The following is a 13,770-nucleotide window of genomic DNA, read 5'->3' as shown; positions in this document are numbered from 1 at the left end:
AGGACAAGTGTGACATACGATGCACCGTAAGCTAGCATTAGTCTCAATCATAACCCACAAAGCACCCATTCGTTGACGAGGCATAACGACTGCAAAATGTATTGCTGCTGTGTGCAAGGGGCTTTCTAGACGTGACTATGGGACGCTAAATGCGAGTGGGCAGACCAAGATTTATTTTCTCACCGCAAAGGAGAGAGCTTCACTTGCACTAGATTACGCTTAGGTATGCTCGATCCTGGGGTTAACTAAATCTCTGCGCATGAATAACAACAATGATAATGATGCCATTTATTTATCCAGGAAAGCCTTGCTGAGTTTCAGGAGCCTTTTTTTCTGGAGGGTTCTGCATTGGGATTTTTGGCCGATGCCACGATATGTGGCTTCATGTGAGAGGAAGTCAGGGGTTCATGCCTTGCGAAGGGATGACACTGAAAGTTTAGCTTGAATAGATTTCAGAATATTTTTCTGTACTGCCATTTCATGGTTATGTCACAGCCTAAGCGGGTTAGATTCCGACCCTGGCGCCGATATATTTGGAGTTTGCACGTTCTCTCTGTGGTCGCGTGCATTTTTTCTCTGATTGCTCTGGTTTTTTCCTCCACAATTAGAATCAACGTGCTTTTCGAAGTATTTGGCTGCTCTACATTTCCACGTGATACGCCACCTGGTTGAACAATAATTTGTGGCCAGGTCACTTCTGAAAGAATAGCGATATAGCTTCGTGGGTCTTACCTGGTAAAATAAAAAATAATTTTATATTTGTTAGTTCTCCCAAGAGGTCTCCCATCGAAACACTAATTAGGCTCAACTCTGCTTTGCTTCTGAGGCGCGACAATAAATAATGCATTCATGGCAATTTGGCCGTAAATTTAGTAAAACTTAACTTTTAGGAACAACCCTCTGCCTTCTTACATTTATTGTTGGTCTACTTCGAGTTGCGTTTTAACGCACGCGGCGCGTGGGGGTCACATCTATTCCCATTCGTTTGGTGAGACTTGAAGCGTAACGGGGGGGGGGGCCGTAAGAGGGTCCGTTCTGATTGTGGACGGTTGAGAAAGTCGTATATTGAAAGGTTAATTGCAGAGTCATCCGCTCCGCGAGCGGGGTGAGACACCGTGGAGGGAACTGGTGTCAGAGCGAGACAAAGTCAAAGACGGTGGTTTAGCACGTGTCCCAGATTTGTCGCGCTAATCCCTGACAGGTTACATCCAGGAATTTATCTTTGGCCGGGTTTGTCCGGGTCGCCAACCCCGTCAAATATTTCTGCAACCCGGCACAAGACATCCACTATACTTCTCTCGCTGTGGCTGTTGGGTACGGGTCGCGTGCCCCCTACCCTAGTCGTGAGAAGTGAAGCCTTGGTGAGGAGGTCCGGCCATGGCTCAAGGTCAAAGCGGTCAGAGTGCTGAGGCTGGCACCGCTAAGATCCTGGGTTAGAATCCAAGCAGCGAACAGTGGTTAAACCAGGTTCTCAAGTGCCTTAAGTTGCTGGTGCCTACGGCACGACAAAACTAAAATCATGTAGAATTTAGTTCTGTACTTAATTTGACCAAATTCCAGCTCTGAAAATAAAAATATCAGTCTGACTGTCATGCGACAAATAATTACTCACATACGCAGAGAACGGTGGGAAAGTGCTGTCCTCTTTTAAGGTGGACCAGAGGTCACTTGAAGAGCTCTCAAGGGGCAGCTCTGTCATATCAATTTCGGTGGGGACGTTCCCCAAATACGATGGGGGAAAAAAATAAGCCCTGGTTGTCTTTTTGTTGTTGTTGTCTTAAATTAGGCTGGCGCTGATGGGTTGCCCCCCCACGACCACCAGCCTGATGGGGCGGGCCCCCCTCTCGCCCTTGGGAAAAGCGGTGCTGCAATCGGCGAGATTGATGGAGCCCCCCACCCCCCCCCCCCCCCCCCCAGTGGTGATTCGCACAGAATTTCCATTTGTCAGTTTAGCACCATTTCCCAATGGCGCTTAATCACTTTACTTTTCATTATGATCATTAAGCGTCTGAATTGTGTGGAGTCGTGAATCTCTCATGCTCGGAAAAGAATTGTCAGACCCTGTGTGGTTTGTAATGATCACATTTTTTTAAAATGGTGAGCTGATTTTCTAGAAAAAATAACCTCTACAGACGCAAATGTATACTATTTTAAGATTTAACAGAGAGCTATGAAATACAACCGCAAAACACATCCGCAGTTATTTTAGGATATCACGTACGTTATTTTTTACTTTCGAGTAAAAAGTCGCATTTTTATTAAAAATGTTGACGGCAAATCTAAGCAAAATTACAGATGCCAGGCATTGGTGCGGTTTAACATCTATTCTCGTGCATGAACTACATGTCATGATGCATTTTGGCCGAGGACGCACATTTTAAAGGAAGTTTGATTAAATACATTCAATGCCATCTGTCACTGCCTGGGCAACAGAATTCTGTGCCAATTTGTGTGTCCATAGGCGCGCAGCCACACACACACACATTCCGCGGTGTATCTCGGTGGCACTGCAAACCCCCTCTAAGCCCACTTTGGGAAATGCCTTCCCGCCAGGATTACGACCTGGAGTGAAACACGAGGGTGCCTTTTTTCCTGCCACGTTCTCCGAAAAGCCAATATATCTGTATAAATATGTTCAGCCGTCCGCTTGCTTGCATGCCCGAGATCACTGCCAGCCACTCCCTTTGAAACATTACGCGACGCCGTACCTTCCGACTCGACGAAGTTTAAAACCAAAAAGTTATTTCACGTTTCACGACTCGGCTGCGCGACGCCGCGTGCGGTCGGATCGACGCGGCTTCCTTCTGGACCGGTGACATCGCCATCGCGGTGGTCACCCGCATCACGAGAGCAGCGGGTTCCAGGTGCAGATGATGAAGAGATGGTGCATGTCGTAGCCCTATTATATCAGCCCGTGCTGCACCGATGGTGCTGATGAAGGGGCCCGGATTCGGGTGGACTCCAATCAGCGGCTCTGCTGCCCTGAGCAGCAAGTCGAGGTGGCGTTGTCCAAGCTCCACGCTGTCAGCAAGCACTTCCCCGTACGTAGCGGATGCAAACACTCGTTGAGCGCGTACACGGGCGTACAGAACCACGCAGGCGGGGCGTACAATGGAGCAGCCAGAAGAACACGAGGTCCAGTGGATTATCTGACCACGCGCTGTGCTCCAACTCGCAGGTGGGGGGCAGACACGTGACCGCATTTCAGCGATTACTCGCTCCTCGAAAGGCAGAGAGGCGCAGCTCCTGCAATCGCTTTGCTCGCACCGCTGCCGGCAGGAGAGTCTCCACTCGAGGGAGCTCCTAGAAAAGCTCCTCCAGAGAGTCTAGTTGACATACTCCTCCACGCTGGTCAGGCATCTTGGTAGACGTGTGAGTACCCACATTTTATCCCACCACCGCTTGACGTGCTGATTGACTGCGGCGTTCCCATCGATACCGTTGAGGGGTGGAGATTTAAGATGCTCCATTCAGACGCTGTCTCCCCGACAGACCTGTTCTCCACCTGAGGACGGCTGCTTGCGTTGTGGCCGAAACGTCGTGAGAATTATTTTATTATGTTTTATTTGTATTCTTTTATTATTTCCCTTCTACGTGACTTTACCGAAAGAACCAAGAAGATGAATCCCTGCAGTCACGAAAGCTTTCAATCGAAATTTATGCTCCAGCGCCTCTCGGATGGGGAGGGGGCACTACAGCTGATGAGTGGAGGGTGATGTGTCGCGAGTGATGAGTGAACTTGTGTGGGCCAAAGTTGAACATCCCACCCCCAGCCCCCTGCTGACGCTGGTTGCGAGCCGTTACACCGCGGTAGCAACTTCCCCGAGCTCTGCTTGCGAGGGGTTAAATTATCCGGAGCCAGTAGGGAGTGCGCTTGACATACATAGCCACGGGGCATAGTCACCGAGGCGGCTGTCATGCACGCACACACAGGCAGACAGGCCGGCTGACTCACCAGGGGGGATTTAAGTCGGTGGCTACATAACATTGCCAACCAACTGTGTCTCTTTCTTAGCCTGCAGCGCACATGTGCTCTCTCTCTCTCTCTGAGTCGCTGTGCACTCCGCCACAAACGATCACGCCTTGCTGTGCTGCTATGGAGAACGTGGCTCAGCTGTGCGAGCAATGTTTTCCCCCCCGTGTTGCATTGGTGCGCGGTTCGAGCCTGGAGGCCACCGTGATTAATACTGGCGGGAGTGTTGAACAAAGGCACGCGCCGGCTGCTTTGACGGGAGATGTTAAAGGGCGCCGTGATGGTCGTCCAGAAATCGTCGGCGTCATGGTTCAAATTTGTCACCATTTAAAACACTCGCCAAAGTGATGACGTGAGTTTCTGAGAAACACCGTATTATCTTATTTTGATTATTCAACTGGTTTACTCAGGAAAGGGCTTGCTGAGTCTCAGGAGGGTCGCGTTTTTACAGTTGGCGACAATGATTGCTATATCTATTCCAAGTGAGTAATTTGGTGGTATTTTTTTAAAGTTGGAAAACTTGGCTCATGATGCCAACACGCAATGGGCTAAACTTGTGAATGATGTCACGGGACATTTTAACGTTTAGCGTTGCATTTTATGGTTAATACGCCCGCAGTATTAACCAGGGCGGCCGCTCGAATCGAACCGTGATATCGTGTCACAAGCGGTGAACGAGCTTCTGCAATGCCTTGTCACCACACGAATATCCTTTGATAGCCTTTTGTGCTATAAGAATGGCATGATTCCTAAATGTATCAAATGTATTTATCTATGCAATCTGTATTTTGCCTGGTGGTGGTTGAAAAGTTTAAGTGTTTTTTTCTTCTTACGGTGGGATTTTTATTGAATTAGGCAGTTGAAAACTGCAATACTTGAAAAGAAAATTGCGAGCGTGGCATCTAGAAGTATTTTTTTTTCAATAATAAAAATAATGTAAACAAAAAACTGCTGAACCATGGTTTTGGTCATTGAATTATTATTTTACTTATTTTAAAAGCATATTTATGTCTGGTGTTTCATATTGATTTGCTAGGTTGATCTACACTGGCTGCCGTTCAGATTCTCAATCTCGTTATATTTATCTCCCGCGTGAATGGGTGGCAGATAAGAGTTTCTTTAAAGCACTTACACGGGGCCTGAAAAGAGACAAAAGTGTGTTTGGTACATTTACAGTTCCAGTATTAAAGCAAATACACTTTGTATTCCCTACGGCCCTGAGCAGCAATCGATTCATGAATTACTGTAATATTAGACAATTACCCGCAAATCACAGTACTTGTGTATATAGCGATCACCGTCTCCTACCTGGTAGACGAATGCCTGTTTGCAGGTTAGGCGCTGAGTCACGTGGCGCCCACAGGAACAGCTGCCACTGGGGGTGCCCTTTCAAATGTGTTGAGATCTGAGTTTGATTGAAAAGTAGCGTGAATCCCCCCGACGTATAAGGGCACAATATATATAAAAAAAAAATCAGTGATATCATGGGACCTCCCTTGCCAGTGGAGTGAGCGACTTCTGAGACATGGCTTGTAGAGGGCTTCATCTTATTGGTTCTTTCGGTAAAGTCGCGTGACTTTACCGAAAGAACCAAGAAGATGAATCCCTGCAGTCACGAAAGCTTTAAATCGAAATTGTAGAGGACTCCTTGTTTATTTCTCACACTTTACAGGCAGAGTCACTGAGCTACATCTACACTGGGCTACATATAGCTGACCCACTCATACAACCACATCGCCGGCGTCTAACTATATCGCTGGCTGGCTAATACAGCGACGCCGATGACGATGGGGACTGTACAGCGGATCGGCCATACGGCCGGACGAAGGATGAACAGATGACGGGGAAGACAGCGTCGGCAGCCAGGACCTGAACCCACACGACAGCCCCGAACCTCCGGCTACCTCCCTCTTTTATCCTCCTCAGCGTGGCCAAGCCCCGCCTCTGGCCACGCCCCCTTCTAGAACTCTCGTGCAGGTTCCAGGAGCTTCCCGACTGATCCCCGCCTCTGACCCTTGGCCCAGTTATGCCCCCCTTGTGGTTGGCTGTTATATAGCGCACCCATACCCAAAGTTACCCCATCATTGTCAACAGATGGCACCCTGTCACTACACCAGTATATCAAAATATGAGAATAGGTTTTACCCTTTCTGGCAACAAAACAGGTGTTAATATGTGAAAACACCAAACAGAAACCTTTTGCAAGGAATCATGTCTGCATTAACCACATATACTTGTGGTGAACATGCAAAGAAAAACATGCTTGTCAATGTCGGTCATTACACGTGTGATGGTTACACGTGTGATGGTTACACGTGTGATGGTTACACGTGGTCACTTCAGCCAACTAAACTTCTACATTCACCACCAAGGGGGCACCGCAATGGCAAGATATTAACTACATCTCCTGGTATACGGGAGGTCGTGGGTTCGATCCCCTGACGCCTGTGCATTTGGAGTTTGCGTGTCTCTCTTCCCCCAGTGGTCGCGTGGAGACCTCAACGCGCACATAGCTTGGCACAAGCGTCATGGTCACGTCACCGCCACTTAGTGGCGAATGGCGGTTGTCGTCGTTGTTGGTCGCGTGGATTTCCCTCCCTCCGGGTCCTCTGATATTTCCTTTCCAACTTATAAACACAAAGTGTTTGGCTGCTATAAGTTTCCATGTGATAACCCGTTTCTTTGCGCTATCATTTGTGGCCAGGTCGCTTCTGAAAACTAAACAAAAGCTATATGGCTCGGTGGGCCTTATCTGGTGGAAATAAAACATAGATTAGTCGTTTCGTAGCTTAGTTAAAAATGCGTATTCTTCAATCGAATGGTGAGGCTAAATTGCGACATATTCTTAGGTTTTTTCGGTAAAGTCACGTAGGTAAAAAAAATTAAAAATTAATAAAAGTAAAATAATAAAAAAAACCCTAAGAATATGAATCCTTGCAGTCACAAAAGCTTCAAATCTAGAATAAATTGTGACAGTTTAATTGACTCGTGAGAATCGTTGCACCCCCGGCGTCTGTGCTGCGCGTGGTCCGGTGGATTTTTTTTTGGGCGAGTCGAGTCGAGCACAGGCGTTCAACTTTTTTCCGAATCAGCGGGGGGTGAGGAGGAAAGTGTTGTGGGCTCTCATCTCGCCAGAGACTGTGCCAACTCACTTGAAGGCATCTCCTCCGTCCTGGGATTTCGTGTTCTTCCACGGGGGGTGATGCTCTCTTCTCGCTGCGGGAGTTCGGGATGAACGTGTCCACATCTCGGTACAAATGGTATCGATGGCACACCGGCAAAGACAATTATGGATAAATGACAACGACAACACAAAAGATCGCGCGCCACCTGTCGCAGTTGAAGGTTACTCCATTTACCCTCCGCTTTGAACTGTTTACAATAGCTTAATTAGCATGCGAGCTTGTTTTTTCTTTTCCCATCGCGCGCACAGCTGTGAATAGCAGCATCGTAGCAGCATCGTCGCGAAACCGACAAGAGGCGCCAGTCCCCGAGACCAGCGCAGCCGCGTGGCTCTGCAATTCAGCATCAAGCCGCACTTTACCTTGGCTGACATTAATTAGACGCGGGCATGCAGATTGAAGGTGGCTGTTGGGCGTCACGCCCCTGCACTGGTTGCAAGATTAAACTAATGCTTCCGCGGTGAAAATTTTGGTTCGTCTCCATGGGAACAGTAGGCCTGCGTATCCTCCCGTGTGTGTGTGTCAGCATGAAAGGCGGTGTAATAATAGCCGTGCACGTTTTTTTTTTTAAAGGTCGCGCGGGGTGCCATTTCCCTACCCCGAACATTGCGTCGTCGATATATTGACTTGATTAAAGACTCCATCTGTGCCTGTCAAATTTCATCGCCGCTGCAAGTTTTTTTTTTAAAACTTGCCTGCTTCTCCGAAAATATATCCTGTCGACAATTGTGTGTGTATGTGTGTTTATTTTTTCAAATATATTTTACGCTCGCAAAGCGTTTGGAAATGCGAAGAGACAGAGAGAGAGAGAGGTTTATTATGAGTGAAAAAGTGAAGCAGAATTATATGCAGAACGGCACACGCGTGCCTAACCACATTTCACTCAATCTTGCGTTCTGCTCCCTATGATATCTGAAAGTTACAATGTCTTTATCGGCAACCCGCCGAAGTGGGAGGCGTCTTCTTCTTCCTCCTCTTTTGCATCGTCTCTTCTCGTTGTTGTCTTGACAAGTAAATGGTGTTTCCGAGATGCTGGAGAAGCCACGCGAAAGCCCCCCCTTTCCCTCCTCCTCCCGGTGTGAACTATCGTTGGCACGATAGCGCTCCGCTGGGAAGTGGCCGCATTCATTGTCGTTGATTTACCAACGAAATAACCGCCCCGTGCCACCATTGTCTCCCTGCATGGGGTGAGTCGGTGCTGACGTCTCTGGGCGGATGAGCACGATTTATCTCAAAGAGCTTCCCCACCAAACCCAATCCCTCCCTCCCTCCTGGAATGCATGGAAGAGCCGATAACAAAAAAAATGGGATAAAACTCTCATCGCATTGAAATTGTGTAAGAATATTATTTATTAAGGCAAAACAATGCATTGGGGGGATGGGGGGTGGGCCAGGAAAAAAAAATCTCATTCCTGTCATCGGAAATTGAATCGAATGCAAGTGGCGTAGAAAAAGGAAGCACAACCATCCGTCCAGGGTGGCCAAGACGTCCTGTCCACGCCGAGGATCCACTCCGTGACAGATTGCCTGTTTATTATGCAGGTCCGCGTGCGACTGCATTATTCAAAAGCCACTGGGCTTCATTCCTATTAAGGCTGATTCTGTTTTCTATTATTAATCAGCCCCCGTGCATTCCAAAAATGCCACGAAAGGGCAATTTTTTGTCCCCATGTTTAGCGTTGCCCCGTTGACTGATCTGCGCTGCCACTTGAAAGTGACCCTCAAATTTCGATTTAAAGCTTTCGTGACTGCAGGGAAGACAGAGTCTGGGTTCTTCACCTGAGGACGGCTGCTTGCGTTGTGGCCGAAACGTCGTGAGAATTATTTATTATGTTTTATTTTTATTATTTTATTATTTCCATTCTACGTGACTTTACCGAAAGAACTAAGAAGATGACCCTCAAATTGTTTTTTTTTCTATCCCATCGCAGCGATCTGTCCAGCTCGATGACTTACAACTTGCCCAGGTACGAAAGCACGAAGATGCTGAGAGTGAAGCTCATCTTATGGCCCCGTGGTGTTGTCCTTGTTCGCGGGGGGGGGGGGGACAACAGGTTTTTAAATCCTTTATATTAAGTTCACTTGCTAGCTTGCTTGCGCGTTTACGACCGTGCAAATCTTTCGGTCGTTTTTTAACCCACTTCCCGTGATCCAATCGAGCTGACATTTTGCACACAGACTCGTTGTGCGTGACAATTTATTTTCACTTTTTAGGAAAATAAAAATTTCATATTTAATTTAAAATACCAATGTGATAAAAATGAAACTCTTACTAAAAAAAAACAGAAATGAATAATAAAATAAAACCGATGCCACGCATATAAAGGATTTATAGTGAAAAACTTTGTTTTTACGGGTTAATTTTTTTTGAAGTCCAGGACCCCACTGAAAATCATTTTTTTCATTTGTGTCTGCGGAAGAGTGAAGGTGTGCTGCCGAATGTGTCACCCTCCCGTGTTGGATTCTAAGAACAATTTTTTGGCTACCTGGGCAATTATGGGGCTCCTTTTACATCAATTATTCCTTCATTCTAAGGGATTCTGATTCGGGAAATGAAATGGCGGGTTTTAAAAAAATGCATCCGCTGTGCATACAAAACAACAATGAAACCATTTGTGTTTATTGTATACAGCAACCGCAGTCACACGAAGTGGTACGCTGTGGGATGCGCATAATGGGGATAAAATGAGGTAGATATGCATATACATTTGTGTAAATTATTTTGAGAAGACAGTCATAGGCAGATATGAAGAGACATTTCTTGAGGTTAGACTTTTCATTTTGCAAGACACAATAGGAGCAATTACAGATTCACGTGTAAGTGATTTAGCCAACCGATCGCTGTCAGAGAGCTCGGGAATTGCAAATACACTGCCTTCAAATGTATATCTGGGACAATGAAAAATTGTTGTCCACCGTTTGGAGTTCGTAGCCACAATGACACAAGAGGGGGCCTTTGATTTCCACTTTCGTGGTAGGTATCCGCTCTTCCGTGGTTTGTGTGCATCCAGCCTATCGGAATTGCTGCTCTGTTTCTGAAGTCCCCTTGCCCACTCATCGACAGCTTCGTTCCCTCCGTCGCTCACTCGCTTTATGGCCACATTTAACCAAAACACAGCTTCCTCGCACCTGCACATAACTTGTTCTTGCGCCTGTTGCACTCGCATTATGCTACGCTGTTCTTTTCCCGACTTGCGTGTATTGATGTCTCTATTAGACTCGGCTATAGAGCTTGTTTGCAATCTGGACCTCACCTTTTTTCCCGGCTCTTTCTCTCACGTTATGCTTGCATTCATTTGAGTCGCGTGTGTTTTTGTTCGTGACCATTAAATCCCTCGTCAGATGTGCGGTGTTGCTGAAGGACCCCTGCTCTACTCGCTCGTTCTCTGCGATGTCGATGTTTTTTTAAATCCTTTAAATTAAGTTCACTTGCTTGCTTGCTTGCGCGCTTACGACCATTCAAATCTTTTGGTCGTTTTTTAACCCACTTTCCGTGATCCAATCGAGCTGACATTTTGCACACAGACTCGTTGTGCTTGACAATTTATTTTCGTGAAAAATTATAATTTTTTCCTTTTTAGGGAAAAAAAAATTTCACTAACAAAATCATATATTTTTCCTAAACACAGAAAATTATTCAAGAAAACAACAAAAATGTACAATATAAACAATCATACAAAAACTGAAAACCTTATCATCCTTATATACGACTTTCCTTATATTTAATTTAAAATACCAATGTGATAAAAATGAAACTCTTACTCAAGAAAAACAGAAATGAATAATAAAATAAAACCGATGCCACGCATATAAAGGATTTATAGTGAAAAACTTTGTTTTTACGGGTTAATTTTTTGTGTTTTTTTTGTTGCTGCTGCTGTGCACACGTGTAAGGGCTCTCCCTCGGAGAGTGGCTGAACGGGATCATCCGCGAAGGAAGCCGGGCGCTGTGATGGGGTAGGGTTGCTGATGAGGCGTCTATTCGACAAATTGCTTGAAGCCCCACCAGTTTCACGTGTAGAGAGGCAACGAGTTGCCTGTGTGTGCGAACGTTTGTTGAACTTATTTCGCGTGGCTGATGGCTGATGGCTGGTTGCAGTCTCTGGCCATGGGTGAGTTGTCTTCGTACGGTGCGAAAGAAGTTCAAGGCTCGACGCAGTTCAAGGAAGAGAAGCGAGCTCCCAATGGAACTAAAAAGTTCCACTGGGGAGAGGGAGGGGGGGCAGAGAGCACATGAAGGGCAGTAGAGCGAGATGCGAGGGGAGGAGACTGGGCAAGGGCGAGTCGATGAAGGATCTTGAAGATGGCGAGAGATGCGGCGGTTGATCTGGGTCTGGATTGGGAGCCAGTGGAGGCATTGTAGCTATCACAAGGATAATGAGGTGGTGATTAACAGTGTCTGGAAATATCATTTGATGCAGAGGTTGACCTCATTTTCACAAAACTTTTCCGGAGTCACGTTGCTAATTGAGATTAAGTTACGTTTGTAACGCAATGATCACGGTTGGTCTCTCGATGTCCTCGCTCTTAATCAAGGGTAGTAGAGTTCTGTGGTAACAGCGAATTTATACAATCTACAAAGTAGTAGATGGTAAATTCCACAGTAGTGTTGTTGATTATAACTTGAACAGTATTTTTGGCTTTCGTATCCATGTATGTGGATGTTCTCACAGTAAGTTGCTGTGCTACGAAGCACATGCCTGCATTTTTGCTGCAATAATTTCATAGCCATGGAATCACCCATGCACATAGCATAAGTAGGAACATTTGTTTCTGCCACTCTTATGAGTCCAGTCCATCACGAATGCGCATCGATCACACATTGAAGTGGGCTCTCTGAAACAACAACAAAACACCGTTCTAAGTCTGCTACAGAACTGGCACAAACTCAAGGATGGATGCGGAAAATGAGCTGATAGCGTGTTCCAGGTCTTTGTGCCGGAGACCTCGAAACTGTTCCGGCCGTATTGCACGAAGCGTCGAGCAGTGGTGCAGTGGTTAGCGCACTGGTGCCATGAAGCCGGTGACGTGAATGATGTTCATCGCCGTGGTTACCGTCGGCGGTGAGTGACACCTCAAGCGCCCTCTCCCTCCCTCGTTAACGTTCTGCACCGAGCCAGCGATGGCGGCGTGCCGACGTGGGAGTAAAACAAGTCGGAGCAATCGTGCGAACGGCATGGATTGACGTCCGACGTGCACATGCTCCTTCGCAAGTATTTAACGAGCGGCACGGAAGCCAATGGAACAGAATGAGAACATCTTCTTGGTTCTTTCGGTAAAGTCACGTAGAAGGGAAATAATAAAATGATGAAAATAAAACATTATAAAATAATTCTCACGACGTTTCGGGCACAACGCAAGCAGCCGTCATCAGGTGACGAATGAAACACCAGCAAGCTTGGAACGTACATTTAAGCTGGGTTGGAGGGGGAAAAATATACGCTCCAAGCTTGGTGGTGTTTCATTCTTCATCTGACGACGGCTGCTTGCGTTGTGGCCGAAACGTCGTGAGAATTATTTTATAATGTTTTATTTGTATTATTTTATTTTTTCCCTTCTACGTGACTTTACCGAAAGAACCAAGAAGATGAATCCCTGCAGTCACGAAAGCTTTAAATCGAAATAGAATCAGAACATGTATTCACACTGGAGGAATCCGATGAGCTATTATGCTCTTTGATTTGGAGTTCTCATGACTGCAGGAATCCATAATCTTTGGTTCTTTCGGTAAAGTCACGTAGTTAGAAATAGCAATCATCATCAGGCTGATGACGACCGCTTGTGTTGCGATCGAAACGTCGTGATTTGTTTTATTTAATTTAATTTCTAACTATGTGACTTTACCGAAAGAACCAAAGCGTATTAAGCGCTTTTTCACAGATCTCCAGTAGGGGCGGGTCAGAGGGGATAGCGGTTGAGGACAAACGCGTTTGCATATTTGCAAATGTTCCCTTTTGGCAACGCTTCAATTAATTTGCCCGGCTTTCTCCAGGACGGCTCCTTGTTCGCAACGCAACTTGATATCGGCATTATATCCACATTCCAATGATCTTCACGAGAGTTATCACGAAGCCCACCTCAAAGACAGACATACAGACAGACGGACGGACAGACAGAGCTAAGACTTGAACCTTAGTTGGGAAGCATTACAAATATTTTTTTGGGGGGGGTGGGGGGGTGGGAGACAATTTGTATGCGTAAATATGTGATGTATCAGCCAAGACACGACTGTGGCAGGCCAGCCCATCCCAGCATTTGTCACGCCGCCACGGGGCTTCCACGCCACCGCATTCGCCTGCAGTTCTTGCAGCGGCGCGGTCACACTTTGTTAACTCGTGTCATTTTGTTCTCATTTCCACTAATTCCCCCCTCTCATTTTTCTCCGTTTGCCAGGTCGTTGACGCTCGCGTGCGACGGCGCACCCTTCGTCACCCTCCATTTGAAATATTTTCCACATTTGTGCGAGCACATTAGCCGGTAAGATGCATCAAAGTCAATCTCTCCCCCCCCCAACCCGCCCAGTTATTTGCAATCGCACGGAAATGATTTTGTCCCCTTCCCCGTATATTAATCCTGGCAGATATTAGCTATTTAGATAGCCTATCTGTGAATTGT

At 46.5% G+C, this 13,770-nt stretch overlaps 1 protein-coding gene and 1 long non-coding RNA gene across 8 annotated transcripts in view; one reads left to right on the top strand and one right to left on the bottom strand.

Moving 5' to 3' along the window:
- LOC144941126 (receptor-type tyrosine-protein phosphatase delta-like) overlaps window positions 1-13,770 on the top strand; it is a 613,380-nt gene that overhangs the window by 37,534 nt on the left and 562,076 nt on the right. For all 7 annotated transcript variants that reach the window (XM_078867646.1, XM_078867648.1, XM_078867645.1 and 4 more), the window contains exon 2: window positions 13,549-13,632. The gene's annotated coding sequence lies outside the window, so the exon portion shown is untranslated. The remainder of the gene's footprint in view (window positions 1-13,548; window positions 13,633-13,770) is intronic.
- On the bottom strand, window positions 5,290-7,626 carry LOC144941127 (uncharacterized). Its single transcript, XR_013639224.1, has 3 exons — window positions 7,518-7,626; window positions 7,126-7,220; window positions 5,290-5,378 (listed from the first exon to the last, which is right to left on the bottom strand). It is a non-coding gene; the product is annotated as an uncharacterized LOC144941127 (long non-coding RNA).

The sequence above is a fragment of the Lampetra fluviatilis genome, chromosome 24 (assembly GCF_964198595.1).
Source record: "Lampetra fluviatilis chromosome 24, kcLamFluv1.1, whole genome shotgun sequence".
NCBI lineage: Eukaryota > Metazoa > Chordata > Hyperoartia > Petromyzontiformes > Petromyzontidae > Lampetra > Lampetra fluviatilis.
The sequence above is the reverse complement of the archived record's forward strand: the minus strand, read 5'-3'. Positions and strand labels throughout refer to the sequence as shown.